Source organism: Lactuca virosa, chromosome 3, assembly GCF_052849685.1.
Source record: "Lactuca virosa cultivar CGN04683 chromosome 3, Lactuca_virosa_CGN04683_v6, whole genome shotgun sequence".
Taxonomy (NCBI): Eukaryota; Viridiplantae; Streptophyta; class Magnoliopsida; order Asterales; family Asteraceae; genus Lactuca; species Lactuca virosa.
Window position 1 is genome coordinate 15261277 of NC_136428.1, and position 22308 is coordinate 15283584.

Consider the following 22308-nt stretch of genomic DNA (forward strand, 5'->3'; position numbering starts at 1 on the left):
GTTTAGATGCAATAAATTTCGACTTGCCCAATTTGAATTGAGAAGTGTCACCAAATATAATTCATTTGATTAAATTAGCAACTTTATATCAACATTATTACGTTAGCATTCTATATAGCCAATTAAAAGGCTTTTATAGACGCTTTTGGACGAAATTCATTATACATTTCGATAACGTAAGTTTAGAGGCTATAAATTCAACTTCCCCAATTTTGAATTCAAAAGTGGCAGCAAATATAATTTATTTGATTATATTAGCAACTCTTTATCAACTTTATTACGTGGTCATTATTTATAACTAACAGGTTTTTCTAGACGCTTTTTGATGAAATTTATTCTATATTTCTCTTTGAAAATAACATAAGTTTAGACGCAATAAAGTTCGACTTGCCCAATTTGAATTGAGAAGTGTCACCAAATATAATTCATTTGATTAAATTAGCAACTTTATATCAACCTTATTACGTTCTCATTTTATATTGCCAATTAAAAGGTTTTTATAGACGCTTTTGGATGAAATTCATTATACATTTCGATAACGTAAGTTTAGATGCTTTAAATTCGACTTCCCCAATTTTGAGACCAAAAGTGGCACCAAATATAATTTATTTGATTAGATTAGCAACTTTTTATCAACTTTATTACGTTTTCCATATTTATTACTAACTAACAGGTTTTTCGAGAAGCTTTTTTATGAAATTCATTGTATATTTCTCTTTAAAAATATCATAAGTTCAGATGCAATAAATTTCGACTTGCCCAATTTGAATTGAGAAGTGTCACCAAATATAATTCATTTGATTAAATTAGCAATTTTATATCAACATTATTACGTTCTCATTCTATATAGCCAATTAAAAGGTTTTTATAGATGCTTTTGGACGAAATAAATTATACATTTCGATAACGTAAGTTTAGAGGCTATAAATTCGACTTCCCCAATTTTGAATTCAAAAGTGGGAAATATAAGTTATTTGATTATATTACCAACTTTTTATCAACTTTATTACGTTTTCATTATTTATAACTAACTAACAGGTTTTTCGAGAAGCTTTTGGATGAAATTCATTGTATATTTCCCTTTAAAAATAACATAAGTTTAGATGCAATAAAGTTCGACTTGCCCAATTTGAATTGAGAAGTGTCACCAAATATAATTCATTTAATTAAATTAGCAACTTTATATCAACATTATTACGTTAGCATTCTATATAGCCAATTAAAAGGGTTTTATAGACGCTTTTTGACGAAATTTATTATACATTTCGATAACGTAAGTTTAGAGGCTATAAATTCGACTTCCCCAATTTTGAATTCAAAAGTGGCAGCAATTATAATTTATTTGATTATATTAGCAAATTTTTATCAACGTTATTACGTGGTCATTATTTATAACTAACATGTTTTTCTAGACGCTTTTTGATGAAATTCATTCTATATTTCTCATTGAAAATAACATAAGTTTGGATGCAATAAAGTTCGACTTGCCCAATTTGAATTAAGAAGTGTCACCAAATATAATTCATTTGATTAAATTAGCAACTTTATATCAACCTTATTACGTTCTCATTCTATATAGCCAATTAAAAGGTTTTTATAGACGCTTTTGGACGAAATTCATTATACATTTCGATAACGTAAGTTTAGATGCTTTAAATTCGACTTCCCCAATTTTGAATTCAAAAGTGGCACCAAATATAATTTATTTGATTAGATTAGCAACTTTTTATCAACTTTATTACGTTTTCAATATTTATTACTAACTAACAGGTTTTTCGAGAAGCTTTTTTATGAAATTCATTGTATATTTCTCTTTAAAAATAACATAATTTTAGATGCAATAAAGTTCGACTTGCCCAATTTGAATTGAGAAGTGTCACCAAATATAATTCATTTGATTATATTAGCAACTCTATATCAACATTATTACGTTCTCATTCTATATAGCCAATTAAAAGGTTTTTATAGACGCTTTTGGACGAAATTCATTATACATTTCGATAACGTAAGTTTAGATGCTTTAAATTCGACTTCCCCAATTTTGAATTCAAAAGTGGCACCAAATATAATTTATTTGATTATATTAGCAACTTTTTATCAACGTTATTACGTTTTCGTTATTTATAACTAACTAACAGGTTTTTCGAGAAGCTTTTGGATGAAATTCATTGTATATTTCCCTTTAAAAATAACATAAGTTTAGATGCAATAAATTTCGACTTGCCCAATTTGAATTGAGAAGTGTCACCAAATATAATTCATTTGATTAAATTAGCAACTTTATATCAACATTATTACGTTAGCATTCTATATAGCCAATTAAAAGGCTTTTATAGACGCTTTTGGACGAAATTCATTATACATTTCGATAACGTAAGTTTAGAGGCTATAAATTCGACTTCCCCAATTTTGAATTCAAAAGTGGCAGCAAATATAATTTATTTGATTATATTAGCAACTCTTTATCAACTTTATTACGTGGTCATTATTTATAACTAACAGGTTTTTCTAGACGCTTTTTGATGAAATTTATTCTATATTTCTCTTTGAAAATAACATAAGTTTAGATGCAATAAAGTTCGACTTGCCCAATTTGAATTGAGAAGTGTCACCAAATATAATTCATTTGATTAAATTAGCAACTTTATATCAACCTTATTACGTTCTCATTTTATATTGCCAATTAAAAGGTTTTTATAGACGCTTTTGGATGAAATTCATTATACATTTCGATAACGTAAGTTTAGATGCTTTAAATTCGACTTCCCCAATTTTGAGATCAAAAGTGGCACCAAATATAATTTATTTGATTAGATTAGCAACTTTTTATCAACTTTATTACGTTTTCCATATTTATTACTAACTAACAGGTTTTTCGAGAAGCTTTTTTATGAAATTCATTGTATATTTCTCTTTAAAAATATCATAAGTTCAGATGCAATAAATTTCGACTTGCCCAATTTGAATTGAGAAGTGTCACCAAATATAATTCATTTGATTAAATTAGCAACTTTATATCAACATTATTACGTTCTCATTCTATATAGCCAATTAAAAGGTTTTTATAGATGCTTTTGGACGAAATTCATTATACATTTCGATAACGTAAGTTTAGAGGCTATAAATTCGACTTCCCCAATTTTGAATTCAAAAGTGGCACCAAATATAAGTTATTTGATTATATTACCAACTTTTTATCAACTTTATTACGTTTTCATTATTTATAACTAACTAACAGGTTTTTCGAGAAGCTTTTGGATGAAATTCATTGTATATTTCCCTTTAAAAATAACATAAGTTTAGATGCAATAAAGTTCGACTTGCCCAATTTGAATTGAGAAGTGTCACCAAATATAATTCATTTAATTAAATTAGCAACTTTATATCAACATTATTACGTTCTCATTCTATATAGCCAATTAAAAGGTTTTTATAGACGCTTTTCGACGAAATTCATTATACATTTCGATAACGTAAGTTTAGAGGCTATAAATTCGACTTCCCCATTTTTGAATTCAAAAGTGGCAGCAAATATAATTTATTTGATTATATTAGCAACTTTTTATCAACTTTATTACGTTTTCATTATTTATAACTAACTAACAGGTTTTTCGAGAAAATAACATAAGTTTAGATGTAATAAAGTTCGACTTGCCCAATTTGAATTGAGAAGTGTCACCAAATATAATTCATTTGATTAAATTAGCAACTTTATATCAACATTATTACGTTAGCATTCTATATAGCCAATTAAAAGGGTTTTATAGACGCTTTTTGACGAAATTCATTATACATTTCGATAACGTAAGTTTAGAGGCTATAAATTCGACTTCCCCAATTTTGAATTCAAAAGTGGCAGCAATTATAATTTATTTGATTATATTAGCAAATTTTTATCAACGTTATTACGTGGTCATTATTTATAACTAACATGTTTTTCTAGACGCTTTTTGATGAAATTCATTCTATATTTCTCATTGAAAATAACATAAGTTTGGATGCAATAAAGTTCGACTTGCCCAATTTGAATTGAGAAGTGTCACCAAATATAATTCATTTGATTAAATTAGCAACTTTATATCAACCTTATTACGTTCTCATTCTATATAGCCAATTAAAAGGTTTTTATAGACGCTTTTGGACGAAATTCATTATACATTTCGATAACGTAAGTTTAGATGCTTTAAATTCGACTTCCCCAATTTTGAATTCAAAAGTGGCACCAAATATAATTTATTTGATTAGATTAGCAACTTTTTATCAACTTTATTACGTTTTCAATATTTATTACTAACTAACAGGTTTTTCGAGAAGCTTTTTTATGAAATTCATTGTATATTTCTCTTTAAAAATAACATAAGTTTAGATGCAATAAAGTTCGACTTGCCCAATTTGAATTGAGAAGTGTCACCAAATATAATTCATTTGATTATATTAGCAACTCTATATCAACATTATTACGTTCTCATTCTATATAGCCAATTAAAAGGTTTTTATAGACGCTTTTGGACGAAATTCATTATACATTTCGATAACGTAAGTTTAGATGCTTTAAATTCGACTTCCCCAATTTTGAATTCAAAAGTGGCACCAAATATAATTTATTTGATTATATTAGCAACTTTTTATCAACGTTATTACGTTTTCATTATTTATAACTAACTAACAGGTTTTTCGAGAAGCTTTTGGATGAAATTCATTGTATATTTCCCTTTAAAAATAACATAAGTTTAGATGCAATAAATTTCGACTTGCCCAATTTGAATTGAGAAGTGTCACCAAATATAATTCATTTGATTAAATTAGCAACTTTATATCAACATTATTACGTTAGCATTCTATATAGCCAATTAAAAGGCTTTTATAGACGCTTTTGGACGAAATTCATTATACATTTCGATAACGTAAGTTTAGAGGCTATAAATTCAACTTCCCCAATTTTGAATTCAAAAGTGGCAGCAAATATAATTTATTTGATTATATTAGCAACTCTTTATCAACTTTATTACGTGGTCATTATTTATAACTAACAGGTTTTTCTAGACGCTTTTTGATGAAATTTATTCTATATTTCTCTTTGAAAATAACATAAGTTTAGATGCAATAAAGTTCGACTTGCCCAATTTGAATTGAGAAGTGTCACCAAATATAATTCATTTGATTAAATTAGCAACTTTATATCAACCTTATTACGTTCTCATTTTATATTGCCAATTAAAAGGTTTTTATAGACGCTTTTGGATGAAATTCATTATACATTTCGATAACGTAAGTTTAGATGCTTTAAATTCGACTTCCCCAATTTTGAGACCAAAAGTGGCACCAAATATAATTTATTTGATTAGATTAGCAACTTTTTATCAACTTTATTACGTTTTCCATATTTATTACTAACTAACAGGTTTTTCGAGAAGCTTTTTTATGAAATTCATTGTATATTTCTCTTTAAAAATATCATAAGTTCAGATGCAATAAATTTCGACTTGCCCAATTTGAATTGAGAAGTGTCACCAAATATAATTCATTTGATTAAATTAGCAACTTTATATCAACATTATTACGTTCTCATTCTATATAGCCAATTAAAAGGTTTTTATAGATGCTTTTGGACGAAATTCATTATACATTTCGATAACATAAGTTTAGAGGCTATAAATTCGACTTCCCCAATTTTGAATTCAAAAGTGGGAAATATAAGTTATTTGATTATATTACCAACTTTTTATCAACTTTATTACGTTTTCATTATTTATAACTAACTAACAGGTTTTTCGAGAAGCTTTTGGATGAAATTCATTGTATATTTCCCTTTAAAAATAACATAAGTTTAGATGCAATAAAGTTCGACTTGCCCAATTTGAATTGAGAAGTGTCACCAAATATAATTCATTTAATTAAATTAGCAACTTTATATCAACATTATTACGTTCTCATTCTATATAGCCAATTAAAAGGTTTTTATAGACGCTTTTGGACGAAATTCATTATACATTTCGATAACGTAAGTTTAGAGGCTATAAATTCGACTTCCCCATTTTTGAATTCAAAAGTGGCAGCAAATATAATTTATTTGATTATATTAGCAACTTTTTATCAACTTTATTACGTTTTCATTATTTATAACTAACTAACAGGTTTTTCGAGAAGCTTTTGGATGAAATTCATTGTATATTTCCCTTTAAAAATAACATAAGTTTAGATGCAATAAAGTTCGACTTGCCCAATTTGAATTGAGAAGTGTCACCAAATATAATTCATTTGATTAAATTAGCAACTTTATATCAACATTATTACGTTAGCAATCTATATAGCCAATTAAAAGGTTTTTATAGACGCTTTTGGACGAAATTCATTATACATTTCGATAACGTAAGTTTAGAGGCTATAAATTCGACTTCCCCAATTTTGAATTCAAAAGTGGCAGCAAATATAATTTATTTGATTATATTAGCAACTTTTTATCAACTTTATTACGTTGTCATTATTTATAACTAACAGGTTTTTCTAGACGCTTTTGGATGAAATTCATTCTATATTTCTCTTTGAAAATAACATAAGTTTAGATGTAATAAAGTTCGACTTGCCCAATTTGAATTGAGAAGTGTCACCAAATATAATTCATTTGATTAAATTAGCAACTTTATATCAACATTATTACGTTAGCATTCTATATAGCCAATTAAAAGGGTTTTATAGACGCTTTTTGACGAAATTCATTACACATTTCGATAACGTAAGTTTAGAGGCTATAAATTCGACTTCCCCAATTTTGAATTCAAAAGTGGCAGCAATTATAATTTATTTGATTATATTAGCAAATTTTTATCAACGTTATTACGTGGTCATTATTTATAACTAACATGTTTTTCTAGACGCTTTTTGATGAAATTCATTCTATATTTCTCTTTGAAAATAACATAAGTTTGGATGCAATAAAGTTCGACTTGCCCAATTTGAATTGAGAAGTGTCACCAAATATAATTCATTTGATTAAATTAGCAACTTTATATCAACCTTATTACGTTCTCATTCTATATAGCCAATTAAAAGGTTTTTATAGACGCTTTTGGACGAAATTCATTATACATTTCGATAACGTAAGTTTAGATGCTTTAAATTCGACTTCCCCAATTTTAAATTCAAAAGTGGCACCAAATATAATTTATTTGATTAGATTAGCAACTTTTTATCAACTTTATTACGTTTTCAATATTTATTACTAACTAACAGGTTTTTCGAGAAGCTTTTTTATGAAATTCATTGTATATTTCTCTTTAAAAATAACATAAGTTTAGATGCAATAAAGTTCGACTTGCCCAATTTGAATTGAGAAGTGTCACCAAATATAATTCATTTGATTATATTAGCAACTCTATATCAACATTATTACGTTCTCATTCTATATAGCCAATTAAAAGGTTTTTATAGACGCTTTTGGACGAAATTCATTATACATTTCGATAACGTAAGTTTAGATGCTTTAAATTCGACTTCCCCAATTTTGAATTCAAAAGTGGCACCAAATATAATTTATTTGATTATATTAGCAACTTTTTATCAACGTTATTACGTTTTCATTATTTATAACTAACTAACAGGTTTTTCGAGAAGCTTTTGGATGAAATTCATTGTATATTTCCCTTTAAAAATAACATAAGTTTAGATGCAATAAAGTTCGACTTGCCCAATTTGAATTGAGAAGTGTCACCAAATATAATTCATTTGATTAAATTAGCAACTTTATATCAACATTATTACGTTAGCAATCTATATAGCCAATTAAAAGGTTTTTATAGATGCTTTTGGACAAAATTCATTATACATTTCGATAACGTAAGTTTAGAGGCTATAAATTCGACTTCCCCAATTTTGAATTCAAAAGTGGCAGCAAATATAACTTATTTGATTATATTAGCAACTTTTTATCAACTTTATTACGTTGTCATTATTTATAACTATCAGGTTTTTCTAGACGCTTTTGGATGAAATTCATTCTATATTTCTCTTTGAAAATAACATAAGTTTAGATACAATAAAGTTCGACTTGCCCAATTTGAATTGAGAAGTGTCACCAAATATAATTCATTTGATTAAATTAGCAACTTTATATCAACATTATTACGTTAGCATTCTATATAGCCAATTAAAAGGCTTTTATAGACGCTTTTGGACGAAATTCATTATACATTTCGATAACGTAAGTTTAGAGGCTATAAATTCGAATTCCCCAATTTTCAATTCAAAAGTGGCAGCAAATATAATTTATTTGATTATATTAGTAACTTTTTATCAACTTTATTATGTGGTCATTATTTATAACTAACAGGTTTTTCTAGACGCTTTTTGATGAAATTTATTCTATATTTCTCTTTGAAAATAACATAAGTTTAGATGCAATAAAGTTCGACTTGCCCAATTTGAATTGAGAAGTGTCACCAAATATAATTCATTTGATTAAATTAGCAACTTTATATCAACCTTATTACGTTCTCATTTTATATAGCCAATTAAAAGGTTTTTATAGAAGCTTTTGGACGAAATTCATTATACATTTCGATAACGTAAGTTTAGATGCTTTAAATTCGACTTCCCCAATTTTGAGATCAAAAGTGGCACCAAATATAATTTATTTGATTAGATTAGCAACTTTTTATCAACTTTATTACGTTATCAATATTTATTACTAACTAACAGGTTTTTCGAGAAGCTTTTTTATGAAATTCATTGTATATTTCTCTTTAAAAATAACATAAGTCCAGATGCAATAAAGTTCGACTTGCTCAATTTGAATTGAGAAGTGTCACCAAATATAATTCATTTGATTAAATTAGCAACTTTATATCAACATTATTACGTTCTCATTCTATATAGCCAATTAAAAGGTTTTTATAGATGCTTTTGGACGAAATTCATTATACATTTCGATAACGTAAGTTTAGAGGCTATAAATTCGACTTCCCCAATTTTGAATTCAAAAGTGGCACCAAATATAATTTATTTGATTATATTACCAACTTTTTATCAACTTTATTACGTTTTCATTATTTATAACTAACTAACAGGTTTTTCGAGAAGCTTTTGGATGAAATTCATTGTATATTTCCCTTTAAAAATAACATAAGTTTAGATGCAATAAAGTTCGACTTGCCCAATTTGAATTGAGAAGTGTCACCAAATATAATTCATTTGATTAAATTAGCAACTTTATATCAACATTATTACTTTAGCATTCTATATAGCCAATTAAAAGGTTTTTATAGACGCTTTTGGACGAAATTCATTATATATTTCGATAACGTAAGTTTAGAGGCTATAAATTCGACTTCCCCAATTTTGAATTCAAAAGTGGCACCAAATATAATTTATTTGATTATATTAGCAACTTTTTATCAACTTTATTACGTTGTCATTATTTATAACTAACAGTTTTTTCTAGACGCTTTTGGATGAAATTCATTCTATATTTCTCTTTGAAAATAACATAAGTTTAGATGCAATAAAGTTCGACTTGCCCAATTTGAATTGAGTAGTGTCACCAAATATAACTCATTTGATTAAATTAACAACTTTATATCAACCTTATTACGTTCTCATTCTATATAGCCAATTAAAAGGTTTTTATAGATTCTTTTGGACGAAATTCATTATACATTTCGATAACGTAAGTTTAGATCCTTAAAATTCGACTTCCCCAATTTTGAATTCAAAAGTGGCACCAAATATAATCTATTTGATTATATTAGCAACTTTTTATCAACTTTATTACGTTTTCATTATTTATAACTAACTAACATGTTTTTCGAGAAGCTTTTTGATGAAATTCATTATATATTTCTCTTTAAAAATAACATAAGTTTAGATGCAATAAAGTTCGACTTGCCCAATTTAAATTGAGAAGTGTCACCAAATATAATTCATTTGATTAAATTAGCAACTTTATATCAACATTATTACGTTCTCATTCTATATAGCCAATTAAAAGGTTTTTATAGACGCTTTTGGACGAAATTCATTATACATTTCGATAACGTAAGTTTAGAGGCTATAAATTCGACTTCCCCAATTTTGAATTCAAAAGTAGCAGCAAATATAATTTATTTGATTATATTAGCAACTTTTTATCAACTTTATTACGTTGTCATTATTTATAACTAACAGGTTTTTCTAGACGCTTTTGGATTAAATTCATTCTATATTTCTCTTTGAAAATAACATAAGTTTAGATGCAATAAAGTTCGACTTGCCCAATTTGAATTGAGAAGTGTCACCAAATATAACTCATTTGATTAAATTAGCAACTTTATATCAACATTATTACGTTAGCATTCTATATAGCCAATTAAAAGGCTTTTATAGACGCTTTTGGACGAAATTCATTATACATTTCGATAACGTAAGTTTAGAGGCTATAAATTCGACTTCCCCAATTTTGAATTCAAAAGTAGCAGCAAATATAATTTATTTGATTATATTAGCAACTTTTTATCAACTTTATTACGTGGTCATAATTTATAACTAACAGGACGCTTTTTGATGAAATTCATTCTATATTTCTCTTTGAAAATAACATAAGTTTAGATGCAATAAAGTTCGACTTGCCCAATTTGAATTGAGAAGTGTCACCAAATATAATTCATTTGATTAAATTAGCAACTTTATATCAACATTATTACGTTCTCATTCTATATAGCAAATTAAAAGGTTTTTATAGACGTTTTGGACGAGATTCATTATACATTTCTATAACGTAAGTTTAGAGGCTATAAATTCGACTTCCCCAATTTTGAATTAAAAAGTGGCACCAAATATAATTTATTTGATTATATTAGCAACTTTTTATCAACTTTATTACATTTTCATTGTTTATAACTAACTAACAGGTTTTTCGAGAAGCTTTTGGATGAAATTAATTGTATATTTCCCTTTAAAAATAACATAAGTTTAGATGCAATAAAGTTCGACTTGCCCAATTTGAATTGAGAAGTGTCACCAAATTTAATTCATTTGATTAAATTAGCAACTTTATATCAACATTATTACTTTAGCATTCTATATAGCCAATTAAAAGGTTTTTATAGACGCTTTTGGACGAAATTCATTATACATTTCGATAACGTAAGTTTAGAGGCTATAAATTCGACTTCCCCAATTTTGAATTCAAAAGTGGCACCAAATATAATTTATTTGATTATATTAGCAACTTTTATCAACTTTATTAAGTTGTCATTATTTATAACTAACAGGTTTTTCTAGACGCTTTTGGATGAAATTCATTCTATATTTCTCTTTGAAAATAACATAAGTTTAGATGCAATAAAGTTCGAGTTGCCCAATTTAAATTGAGTAGTGTCACAAAATATAATTCATTTGATTAAATTAACAACTTTATATCAACCTTATTATGCTCTCATTCTATATAGCCAATTAAAAGGTTTTTATAGAAGCTTTTGGACGAAATTCATTATACATTTTGATAACGTAAGTTTAGATCCTTTAAATTCGACTTCCCCAATTTTGAATTCAAAAGTGGCACCAAATATAATTCATTTGATTATATTAGCAACTTTTTATCAACTTTATTACGTTTTCATTATTTATAACTAACTAATAGGTTTTTCGAGAAGCTTTTGGATGAAATTCATTGTATATTTCCCTTTAAAAATAACATAAGTTTAGATGCAATAAAGTTCGACTTGCCCAATTTGAATTGAGAAGTGTCACCAAATATAATTCATTTGATTAAATTAGCAACTTTATATCAATATTATTACGTTAGCATTCTATATAGCCAATTAAAAGGTTTTTATAGACGCTTTTGGACGAAATTCATTACACATTTCGATAACGTAAGTTTAGATGCTTTAAATTCGACTTCCCCAATTTTGAATTCAAAAGTGGCACCAAATATAATTTATTTGATTAGAGTAGCAACTTTTTATCAACTTTATTACGTTTTCATTATTTATAACTAACTAACAGGTTTTTCGAGAAGCTTTTTGATGAAATTCATTGTATATTTCTCTTTAAAACTAACATAAGTTTAGATGCAATAAAGTTCGACTTGCCCAATTTGAATTGAGAAGTGTCACCAAATATAATTCATTTGATTAAATTAGCAACTTTATATCAACATTATTACGTTCTCATTCTATATAGCCAATTAAAAGGTTTTTATAAACGCTTTTGGATGAAATTCATTATACATTTCGATAACGTAAGTTTAGAGGCTATAAATTCGACTTCCCCAATTTTGAATTCAAAAGTGGCAGCAAATATAACTTATTTGATTATATTAGCAACTTTTTATCAACTTTATTACGTTGTCATTATTTATAACTATCAGGTTTTTCTAGACGCTTTTGGATGAAATTCATTCTATATTTCTCTTTGAAAATAACATAAGTTTAGATACAATAAAGTTCGACTTGCCCAATTTGAATTGAGAAGTGTCACCAAATATAATTCATTTGATTAAATTAGCAACTTTATATCAACATTATTACGTTAGCATTCTATATAGCCAATTAAAAGGCTTTTATAGACGCTTTTGGACGAAATTCATTATACATTTCGATAACGTAAGTTTAGAGGCTATAAATTCGAATTCCCCAATTTTCAATTCAAAAGTGGCAGCAAATATAATTTATTTGATTATATTAGTAACTTTTTATCAACTTTATTATGTGGTCATTATTTATAACTAACAGGTTTTTCTAGACGCTTTTTGATGAAATTTATTCTATATTTCTCTTTGAAAATAACATAAGTTTAGATGCAATAAAGTTCGACTTGCCCAATTTGAATTGAGAAGTGTCACCAAATATAATTCATTTGATTAAATTAGCAACTTTATATCAACCTTATTACGTTCTCATTTTATATAGCCAATTAAAAGGTTTTTATAGAAGCTTTTGGACGAAATTCATTATACATTTCGATAACGTAAGTTTAGATGCTTTAAATTCGACTTCCCCAATTTTGAGATCAAAAGTGGCACCAAATATAATTTATTTGATTAGATTAGCAACTTTTTATCAACTTTATTACGTTATCAATATTTATTACTAACTAACAGGTTTTTCGAGAAGCTTTTTTATGAAATTCATTGTATATTTCTCTTTAAAAATAACATAAGTCCAGATGCAATAAAGTTCGACTTGCTCAATTTGAATTGAGAAGTGTCACCAAATATAATTCATTTGATTAAATTAGCAACTTTATATCAACATTATTACGTTCTCATTCTATATAGCCAATTAAAAGGTTTTTATAGATGCTTTTGGACGAAATTCATTATACATTTCGATAACGTAAGTTTAGAGGCTATAAATTCGACTTCCCCAATTTTGAATTCAAAAGTGGCACCAAATATAATTTATTTGATTATATTACCAACTTTTTATCAACTTTATTACGTTTTCATTATTTATAACTAACTAACAGGTTTTTCGAGAAGCTTTTGGATGAAATTCATTGTATATTTCCCTTTAAAAATAACATAAGTTTAGATGCAATAAAGTTCGACTTGCCCAATTTGAATTGAGAAGTGTCACCAAATATAATTCATTTGATTAAATTAGCAACTTTATATCAACATTATTACTTTAGCATTCTATATAGCCAATTAAAAGGTTTTTATAGACGCTTTTGGACGAAATTCATTATATATTTCGATAACGTAAGTTTAGAGGCTATAAATTCGACTTCCCCAATTTTGAATTCAAAAGTGGCACCAAATATAATTTATTTGATTATATTAGCAACTTTTTATCAACTTTATTACGTTGTCATTATTTATAACTAACAGTTTTTTCTAGACGCTTTTGGATGAAATTCATTCTATATTTCTCTTTGAAAATAACATAAGTTTAGATGCAATAAAGTTCGACTTGCCCAATTTGAATTGAGTAGTGTCACCAAATATAACTCATTTGATTAAATTAACAACTTTATATCAACCTTATTACGTTCTCATTCTATATAGCCAATTAAAAGGTTTTTATAGATTCTTTTGGACGAAATTCATTATACATTTCGATAACGTAAGTTTAGATCCTTAAAATTCGACTTCCCCAATTTTGAATTCAAAAGTGGCACCAAATATAATCTATTTGATTATATTAGCAACTTTTTATCAACTTTATTACGTTTTCATTATTTATAACTAACTAACATGTTTTTCGAGAAGCTTTTTGATGAAATTCATTATATATTTCTCTTTAAAAATAACATAAGTTTAGATGCAATAAAGTTCGACTTGCCCAATTTAAATTGAGAAGTGTCACCAAATATAATTCATTTGATTAAATTAGCAACTTTATATCAACATTATTACGTTCTCATTCTATATAGCCAATTAAAAGGTTTTTATAGACGCTTTTGGACGAAATTCATTATACATTTCGATAACGTAAGTTTAGAGGCTATAAATTCGACTTCCCCAATTTTGAATTCAAAAGTAGCAGCAAATATAATTTATTTGATTATATTAGCAACTTTTTATCAACTTTATTACGTTGTCATTATTTATAACTAACAGGTTTTTCTAGACGCTTTTGGATTAAATTCATTCTATATTTCTCTTTGAAAATAACATAAGTTTAGATGCAATAAAGTTCGACTTGCCCAATTTGAATTGAGAAGTGTCACCAAATATAACTCATTTGATTAAATTAGCAACTTTATATCAACATTATTACGTTAGCATTCTATATAGCCAATTAAAAGGCTTTTATAGACGCTTTTGGACGAAATTCATTATACATTTCGATAACGTAAGTTTAGAGGCTATAAATTCGACTTCCCCAATTTTGAATTCAAAAGTAGCAGCAAATATAATTTATTTGATTATATTAGCAACTTTTTATCAACTTTATTACGTGGTCATAATTTATAACTAACAGGACGCTTTTTGATGAAATTCATTCTATATTTCTCTTTGAAAATAACATAAGTTTAGATGCAATAAAGTTCGACTTGCCCAATTTGAATTGAGAAGTGTCACCAAATATAATTCATTTGATTAAATTAGCAACTTTATATCAACATTATTACGTTCTCATTCTATATAGCAAATTAAAAGGTTTTTATAGACGTTTTGGACGAGATTCATTATACATTTCTATAACGTAAGTTTAGAGGCTATAAATTCGACTTCCCCAATTTTGAATTAAAAAGTGGCACCAAATATAATTTATTTGATTATATTAGCAACTTTTTATCAACTTTATTACATTTTCATTGTTTATAACTAACTAACAGGTTTTTCGAGAAGCTTTTGGATGAAATTAATTGTATATTTCCCTTTAAAAATAACATAAGTTTAGATGCAATAAAGTTCGACTTGCCCAATTTGAATTGAGAAGTGTCACCAAATTTAATTCATTTGATTAAATTAGCAACTTTATATCAACATTATTACTTTAGCATTCTATATAGCCAATTAAAAGGTTTTTATAGACGCTTTTGGACGAAATTCATTATACATTTCGATAACGTAAGTTTAGAGGCTATAAATTCGACTTCCCCAATTTTGAATTCAAAAGTGGCACCAAATATAATTTATTTGATTATATTAGCAACTTTTATCAACTTTATTAAGTTGTCATTATTTATAACTAACAGGTTTTTCTAGACGCTTTTGGATGAAATTCATTCTATATTTCTCTTTGAAAATAACATAAGTTTAGATGCAATAAAGTTCGAGTTGCCCAATTTAAATTGAGTAGTGTCACAAAATATAATTCATTTGATTAAATTAACAACTTTATATCAACCTTATTATGCTCTCATTCTATATAGCCAATTAAAAGGTTTTTATAGAAGCTTTTGGACGAAATTCATTATACATTTTGATAACGTAAGTTTAGATCCTTTAAATTCGACTTCCCCAATTTTGAATTCAAAAGTGGCACCAAATATAATTCATTTGATTATATTAGCAACTTTTTATCAACTTTATTACGTTTTCATTATTTATAACTAACTAATAGGTTTTTCGAGAAGCTTTTGGATGAAATTCATTGTATATTTCCCTTTAAAAATAACATAAGTTTAGATGCAATAAAGTTCGACTTGCCCAATTTGAATTGAGAAGTGTCACCAAATATAATTCATTTGATTAAATTAGCAACTTTATATCAATATTATTACGTTAGCATTCTATATAGCCAATTAAAAGGTTTTTATAGACGCTTTTGGACGAAATTCATTACACATTTCGATAACGTAAGTTTAGATGCTTTAAATTCGACTTCCCCAATTTTGAATTCAAAAGTGGCACCAAATATAATTTATTTGATTAGAGTAGCAACTTTTTATCAACTTTATTACGTTTTCATTATTTATAACTAACTAACAGGTTTTTCGAGAAGCTTTTTGATGAAATTCATTGTATATTTCTCTTTAAAACTAACATAAGTTTAGATGCAATAAAGTTCGACTTGCCCAATTTGAATTGAGAAGTGTCACCAAATATAATTCATTTGATTAAATTAGCAACTTTATATCAACATTATTACGTTCTCATTCTATATAGCCAATTAAAAGGTTTTTATAAACGCTTTTGGATGAAATTCATTATACATTTCGATAACGTAAGTTTAGAGGCTATAAATTCGACTTCCCCAATTTTGAATTCAAAAGTGGCACCAAATATAATTTATTTGATTATATTAGCAACTTTTTATCAACTTTATTATGTTTTCAATATTTATAACTAACTAACAGGTTTTTCGAGAAGCTTTTGGATGAAATTCATTGTATATTTCCCTTTAAAAATAACAGAAGTTTAGATGCAATAAAGTTCGACTTGCCCAATTTGAATTGAGAAGTGTCACCAAATATAATTCATTTGATTAAATTAGCAACTTTATATCAACATTATTACGTTCTCATTCTATATAGCCAATTAAAAGGTTTTTATAGACGCTTTTGGACGAAATTCATTATGCATTTCGATAACATAAGTTTAGATGTTTTAAATTCGACTTCCCCAATTTTGAATTTAAAAGTGGCACCAAATATAATTTATTTGATTATATTAGAAACTTTTTATAAACTTTATTACGTTGTCATTATTTATAACTAACTAACAGGTTTTTCTAGACGGTTTTTGATGAAATTCATTCTATATTTCTCTTTGCAAATAACATAAGTTTAGATGCAATAAAGTTCGATTTGCCCAATTTGAATTGAGAAGTGTCACCAAATATAATTCATTTGATTAAATTAGCAACTTTATATTTGGTGCCACTTTTGAATTCAAAATTGGGGAAGTCGAATTTATAGCCTCTGAACTTACGTTATCGAAATGTATAATGAATTTCGTCCAAAAGCGTCTATAAAAAGTTTTTAATTGGCTATATAGAATGAGAATGTAATAAGGTTGATATAAAGTTGCTAATTTAATCAAATGAATTATATTTGGTGACACTTCTCAATTCAAATTGGGCAAATCGAACTTTGCTGCCACTTTTGAATTCAAAATTGGGGAAGTCGAATTTAAAGCATCTAAACTTATGTTATCGAAATGTATAATGAATTTCGTCCAAAAGCGTCTATAAAAACCTTTTAATTGGCTATATAGAATGAGAACGTAATAATGTTGATATAAAGTTGCTAATTTAATCAAATGAATTATATTTGGTGACACTTCTCAATTCAAATTGGGCAAGTCGAACTTTATTGCATCTAAACTTCTGTTATTTTTAAAGAGAAATATAGAATGAATTTAATCCAAAAGCGTCTAGAAAAACCTGTTAGTTAGTTATAAATAATGACAACGTAATAAAGTTGATAAAGAGTTGCTAATCTAATCAAATAAGTTATATTTGGTGCCTCTTTTGAATTCAAAATTGGGGAAATCGAATTTAAAGAATGTAAACTTACGTTATCTAAATGTATAATGAATTTCGTCCAAAAGCGTCTATAAAAACCTTTTAATTGGCTATATAGAATGAGAATGTAATAAGGTTGAAATAAAGTTGCTAATTTAATCGAATGAATTATATTTGGTGACACTTCTCAATTCAAATTGGGCAAGTCGAACTTTATTGCATCTAAACTTATGTTATTTTTAAAGAGAAATATTGAATAAATTTCATCCAAAAGCGTCTAAAAAGTTTCTAATATAATCAAATAAATTATATTTGGTGCCACTTTTGAATTCAAAATTGGGGAAGTCGAATTTATAGCCTCTAAACTTACGTTATCGAAATGTATAATGAATTTCGTCCAAAAGCGTCTATAAAAACCTTTTAATTGGATATATAGAATGAGAACGTAATAAGGTTGATGCAATAAAGTTCGACTTGCCCAATTTGACTTGAGAAGTGTCACAAAATATAATTCATTTGATTAAATTAGCAACTTTATATCAACATTATTACTTTCTCATTCTATATAGCCACTTAAAAGGTTTTTATAGACGCTTTTGGACGAAATTCATTATACATTTCGATAACGTAAGTTTAGAGGCTATAAATTCAACTTCCCCAATTTTGAATTCAAAAGTGGCACCAAATATAATTTATTTGATTATATTAGCAACTTTTTATCAACTATATTACGTTGTCATTATTTATAACTAACTAACAGGTTTTTCTAGACGCTTTTGGATGAAATTCATTGTATATTTCTCTTTAAAAATAACATAAGTTTAAATGCAATAAAGTTCGACTTGCACAATTTGAATTGAGAAGTGTCACGAAATATAATTCATTTGATTAAATTAGCAACTTTATATCAATATTATTACGTTCTCATTCTATATAGCCAATTAAAAGGTTTTTATCGACGCTTTTGGATGAAATTCATTATACATTTCGATAACGTAAGTTTAGATGCTATAAATTCGACTTCCCCAATTTTGAATTCAAAAGTGGCAGCAAATATAATTTATTTAATTATATTAGCAACTTTTTATCAACTTTATTACGTTTTCATTATTTATAACTAACTAACAGGTTTTTCTAGACGCTTTTGGATGAAATTCATTCTATATTTCTCTTTAAAAATAACATAAGTTTAGATGCAATAAAGTTCGACTTGCCCAATTTGAATTGAGAAGTGTCACCAAATATAATTCATTCGATTAAACTAGCAACTTTATTTCAACCTTATTACGTTCTCATTCTATATAGCCAATTAAAAGGTTTTTATAGACGCTTTTGGACGAAATTCATTATACATTTCGATAACGTAAGTTTAGATGCTTTAAATTCGACTTCCCCAATTTTGAATTCAAAAGTGGCACCAAATATAATTTATTTGATTATATTAGCGACTTTTTATCAACTTTATTACGTTTTCATTATTTATAACTAACTAACAGGTTTTTCGAGAAGCTTTTGGATGAAATTCATTGTATATTTCCCTTTAAAAATAACATAAGTTTAGATGCAATAAAGTTCGACTTGCCCAATTTGAATTGAGAAGTGTCACCAAATATAATTCATTTGATTAAATTAGCAACTTTATATCAACATTATTACGTTAGCATTCTATATAGCCAATTAAAAGGTTTTTATAGACGCTTTTGGACAAAATTCATTATACATTTCCATAACGTAAGTTTAGAGGCTATAAATTCGACTTCCCCAATTTTGAATTCAAAAGTGGCAGCAAATATAATTTATTTAATTATATTAGCAACTTTTTATCAACTTTATTACGTTTTCATTATTTATAACTAACTAACAGGTTTTTCTAGACGCTTTTGGATGAAATTCATTCTATATTTCTCTTTAAAAATAACATAAGTTTAGATGCAATAAAGTTCGACTTGCCCGATTTGAATTGAGAAGTGTCACCAAATATAATTCATTCGATTAAATTAGCAACTTTATATTAACCTTATTACGTTCTCATTCTATATAGCCAATTAAAAGGATTTTATAGACGCTTTTGGACGAAATTCATTATACATTTCGATAACGTAAGTTTAGATGCTTTAAATTCGACTTCCCCAATTTTGATTTCAAAAGTGGCACCAAATATAATTTATTTGATTAGATTAGCAACTTTTTATCCACTTTATTTCGTTTTCATTATTTATAACTAACTAACAGGTTTTTCGAGAAGCTTTTTGATGAAATTCATTGTATATTTCTCTTTAAAAATAACATAAGTTTAGATGCAATAAAGTTCGACTTGCCCAATTTGAATTGAGAAGTGTCACCAAATATAATTCATTTGATTAAATTAGCAACTTTATATCAACATTATTACGTTCTCATTCTATATAGTCAATTAAAAGGTTTTTATAGACGCTTTTGGACGAAATTCATTATACATTTCGATAACGTAAGTTTAGAGGCTATAAATTCGACTTCCCCAATTTTGAATTCAAAAGTGGCACCAAATACTATTTATTTGATTATATTAGCAACTTTTTATCAACTTTATTACGTTTTCATTATTTATAACTAACTAACAGGTTTTTTGAGAAGCTTTTGGATGAAATTCATTGTATATTTCCCTTTAAAAATAACGTAAGTTTAGATGCAATAAAGTTCGATTTGCCCAATTTGAATTGAGAAGTGTCACCAAATATAATTCATTTGATTAAATTAGCAACTTTATATCAACATTATTACGTTAGCATTCTATATAGCCAATTAAAAGGTTTTTATAGACGCTTTTGGACGAAATTCATTATACATTTCCATAACGTATGTTTAGAGGCTATAAATTCGACTTCCCCAATTTTGAATTCAAAAGTGGCAGCAAATATAATTTATTTAATTATATTAGCAACTTTTTATCAACTTTATTACGTTTTCATTTTTTATAACTAACTAACATGTTTTTCTAGACGCTTTTGGATGAAATTCATTCTATATTTCTCTTTAAAAATAACATAAGTTTAGATGCAATAAAGTTCGACTTGCCCAATTTGAATTGAGAAGTGTCACCAAATATAATTCATTCGATTAAACTAGCAACTTTATATCAACCTTATTACGTTCTCATTCTATATAGCCAATTAAAAGGTTTTTATAGACGCTTTTGGACGAAATTCATTATACCTTTCGATAACGTAAGTTTAGATGCTTTAAATTCGACTTCTCCAATTTTGAATTCAAAAGTGGCACCAAATATAATTTATTTGATTAGATTAGCAACTTTTTATCAACTTTATTACGTTTTCATTATTTATAACTAACTAACAGGTTTTTCGAGAAGCTTTTTGATGAAATTCATTGTATATTTCTCTTTAAAAATAACATAAGTTTAGATGCAATAAAGTTCGACTTACCAAATTTGAATTGAGAAGTGTCACCAAATATAATTCATTTGATTAAATTAGCAACTTTATATCAACATTATTACGTTCTCGTTCTATATAGCCAATTAAAAGGTTTTTATAGACGCTTTTGGACGAAATTCATTATACATTTCGATAACGTAAGTTTAGAGGCTATAAATTCGACTTCCCCAATTTTGAATTCAAAAGTGGCACCAAATATAAATTATTTGATTATAGTAGCAACTTTTTATCAACTTTATTACGTTTTCATTATTTATAACTAACTAACAGGTTTTTCGAGAAGCTTTTGGATGAAATTCATTGTATATTTACCTTTAAAAATAACATAAGTTTAGATGCAATAAAGTTCGACTTGCCCAATTTGAATTGAGAAGTGTCACCAAATATAATTCATTTGATTAAATTAGCAACTTTATATCGACATTATTACGTTAGCATTCTATATAGCCAATTAAAAGGTATTTATAGACGCTTTTGGACGAAATTCATTATACATTTCGATAACGGAAGTTTAGAGGCTATAAATTCGACTTCCCCAATTTTGAAATTCAAAAGTGGCAGAAAATATAATTTATTTGATTATATTAGCAACTTTTTATCAACTTTATTACGTTGACATTATTTATAACTAACAGGTTTTTCTAGACGCTTTTGGATGAAATTCATTCTATATTTCTCTTTGAAAATAACATAAGTTTAGATGCAATAAAGTTCGACTTGCCCAATTTGAATTGAGTAGTGTCACCAAAGATAATTAATTTGATTAAATTAACAACTTTATATCAACCTTATTACGTTCTCATTCTATATAGCCAATTAAAAGGTTTTTATAGAAGCTTTTGGACGAAATTCATTATACATTTCGATAACGTAAGTTTAGATCCTTTAAATTCGACTTCCCCAATTTTGAATTCAAAAGTGGCACCAAATATAATTTATTTGATTATATTAGCAACTTTTTATCAACTTTATTAGGTTTTCACTATTTATAACTAACTAACAGGTTTTTCGAGAAGCTTTTGGATGAAATTCATTGT